Here is a 3,490-nt window from a genome sequence, read left to right on the forward strand (position 1 = left end):
TGGAGCCGGAGGACTGGGGGTGGCGCCGGGGCCGGCCCTGCTGAGCCCTGCACCCGGCGCCCGGGATGCTGGAGATCCAGGACCCGGTGGGCGGCCAGAGTGGAGGTCACGAGCGGCACTGGCACCGCCGGAAGGCGCAGCCAGGCCTCGGGGGACTAAAACGCCCGGTTGCCTGCAGAGGGGGGCAGTTTGGGGAAGTGTTTCCTGCCCCGAGAGGAGCCTTTCGCTGTGCCCACGTGGGAAACACTCCTTTTTGGTACTGATCCCATACCTAGTTGTGCCTTACCCTGATGAGAAGACCCAACCCTGGCCCTCATCACTCACACGAGCCATAACGACTGTTCTAATAAACTGTCTACTTAAGTCATTCAGTGGTTTATGTGTCTGCTTGCCAGCCAAGAGCTGGAATGGTAAGACTAGTGTTTAAAATGTTATTTAAATTTAATTAAATGTTATTTTATTTTTTAGATAAATGCTGTGTTTACCACACAGCCTGGCTGTAAGCAAAACATGTTACCAAAGATTATCTATGGAATTTTTCTATCCTGTTTTGTGCTTAATACATTTTTCAAGTATTCTAAAATAAAAGTAAAACGTTGCTTTTTAAAAGTACTTATATAATATTTTGAAACAAAATGAATCATTGACCTGTTAATATACCACAAGGAAACTTCACTTTGAAGTTTGTGTCTCTTAAAATTACCCATCTAAATAAAAAATACCATATCTCAGGGAGCAAGAAATTTGCAAATCACCTATCAGATAAAGGACTTGAATTCAGAACATATAAAGAACTCTTACAACTCAGTAAGACTAATCAACTGAAAAGGACAGAAGATTTGACTAGATATTTTTTAAAAAGCAAATATTTAAATGGCAAAAATAGCATGAAAAGATGCTCATATTAGTCACTAGGAACATGCAAATCAGAACCACAATGAGAAAGCTACTTACACACTACAATGGCTGCAAAAAAAAAGAAGACTGAAAATAAAAAGTTTTGGTGAGGAGGTAAATTAGAACCCTCATACATTGCTGATGGGAATATGAAATGGTACATCCACTTTGGAAAAATTTGTTAGGTTCTTAAAAAGTTATACATAGAAGTACCATATGATCCAACAATTCCACTCCTAAGTACCAGTATATACCCAAAAACATTGAAAATGTGCATAAAACACGTACATATGTATTCATAGCAGCATTATTCATAGTACCTCAAAAGTGGAAACAATCCAAATGACCAGCACCTGGTGAATGGGTAGATAAAATGTGATATATCCAGACAATGGAACGCTATTCAGCAATAAAACAATGAAATAGTAATAGAAGATACAACATAGAGGAACTTCAAAAACATTAAGCTAAGTGAAAGAAGCCCACTGCAGAGGAGCATGTGTTGTATGATTCTATTTATATGGAATGTCTAGAGAAAGCAAGTCTGTACAGACAGTTGATTAGTGGTTGCCTAGGGCTGATGGGAATAGAGAGACTACTGAGAGACACAGAGAGTGATGGGAATACACTACAATTAGATTGTGGTAGTGGTGACAGGACTTAGATTGGCTAACATCATTGAATTGTGTACTTGGAACTAGTGAATTTTATGGTATGTAAATTTTACTTCAAAATATTTGGGGGAGAGGAAGGGTCTGTATGCCATTAAGTAGCCCAGGATAATAGTACCTAATCTAGTTAGAACTAGTTTTTTGCAATAAAAAATTTTAAATCCTTATAAAACAAGTGGAAAATTGTGTGCTGGTAGCACAGTACAAGGTAATAAAATGTACTTTTTGCAACTGGTTGTATAACCAAGCACAATTACTCTTCCACCTCTCACTCAAGTCTATTCATATTTATTCAAAAGTGTATCTTCACTTTACTAAAAGAATTGGAAAGGGGGTAGAAGTGGTAAGCATGTCTGAAAATAGGAAAAGAATTGGATGCCTTACAACGGGGTGGGGGGTTGGGGGTGTAAGGGCTCAGATTGGGAATCCAAAGGAAGGACAATGACATCATCTTTCCCAAAGTTATTCTAGTTTCTGTTGGCCCTGTGCCCTGACCCACCGGCTTCCTCTAGTGCAGGTGTGCTTCAGTGGGAGCACTACCTTTGGGCCGGGTAATGGTATGAGTTATAATTTGTTCTCATGCCTGGATTTTTATGATATCTATGATTTTACCATAGAAGAATTCAAACCCTTGAAGATTAATTATGGAGACACATTGAAGGTGGACTATCCCACAGGAAGTAATCAGCCGGCCCTGACACCTCTTCACGACAGCGCCTGAGAAGCACACACACAGACCTGCTCTTCTGGGTGAGCGATTGACTCCCTTCATTGTTTCTCTCAGGCCCTCTTTAAAATGATGGTTATCTGAGAAATACTAATATTCTTCTACCCTGTGAATAAGAACTAGTTGTTTGTCCCCACTTAGCTAGAAAGCGAGAGAATAGTGCCTTGGCTTGGTTGGTTATAATGGGGGATGTGGGAGATTGCCCAGAGCAGGGTAAACTGCCCAAGAATAATCAACCCACCTAGTAGGCTGGAGGAGGAGAGAAGGGATCTGTTACGCAGAACTGTGGGTCAAACATGCCAACCGGATGAGGAAGAACAGAAGGAGGTGACATTGAAAGAGGGACAGGCAAACACAAACCCACATAGGAGTCAGATGCCATGAAGCAGGTGGTCATCATGCAGAATGCATAGACACTATTATTATATGATTTTTTTACTCCTTGTTTTTGCTTTTGCCAACCTAAGACCTGACAGCCCTGCCTTGTGACAGAAGCCTCAGAAACCTGGGTGCTCTTTCACCTCTCCCAGCTCTCCTGCCCACAACACAACATCATTGTCATGACTACGGCACTGCTCTAACACCCAGCAGCAAGAGAGGCAAATTGAAGGGAGGCAGGCGCTTGGTCCACTCATCCATTGGGTGGTGATCATGGGTAAGGTCAGGCATGGAGGGTATATCAGCATAGGGAGGGCAGTCCTTGGGCTGGGGGCTGAAGGTGGATCAAAAACAGGAAGGTACCTTGCTTGGGATCTAGTGATAAGAGCAGTACATTGTAGGCATTTGTGAGGGGTAGTCAGGTAATGGTCACTAATAGCTGTAGTGCTACACAGGACAGTTATATCTAAAAGCCCCGTGGCCGGTGTGGCTCAGTGGTTGAGCACCTACCTATGAACCAGGAGGTCAGAGTTGATTCCCAGTCAAGGCACATGCCTGGGTTGCAGGCCCGATGCCCAGCGTGAGATGTGCAGAAGGCAGCTGATTGGTGATTCTTTCTCATCATTGATGTTTCTGACTATTTCTCCCTCTCCCTCCTGCCTCTAAAAACATATATTTTTTAAAAAAATATTTTTAAATAAAAGTTTTCTAGGGACCTCTATCCCGACCCTTTGGCTCTAGAAAGCAAGCCTTTCTTGGGGACTTTTTTTCCTTTTTATTTTATTATTTTCTTTTTATTGAGTTATTGGGGGTGACA

At 42.1% G+C, this 3,490-nt stretch overlaps 1 long non-coding RNA gene across 1 annotated transcript; it reads left to right on the forward strand.

Annotated features, from left to right (window-relative positions):
- The first annotated feature begins 6 nt into the window (after nt 1-6).
- Nucleotides 7-3,090, forward strand: LOC102751517. Its single transcript, XR_001514268.1, has 3 exons — nt 7-410; nt 2,186-2,318; nt 2,763-3,090. It is a non-coding gene; the product is annotated as an uncharacterized LOC102751517 (long non-coding RNA).
- The last annotated feature ends 400 nt before the right edge of the window (nt 3,091-3,490 follow it).

The sequence above is a fragment of the Myotis davidii genome, unplaced genomic scaffold, assembly GCF_000327345.1.
Source record: "Myotis davidii unplaced genomic scaffold, ASM32734v1 scaffold259, whole genome shotgun sequence".
Lineage (NCBI taxonomy): Eukaryota > Metazoa > Chordata > Mammalia > Chiroptera > Vespertilionidae > Myotis > Myotis davidii.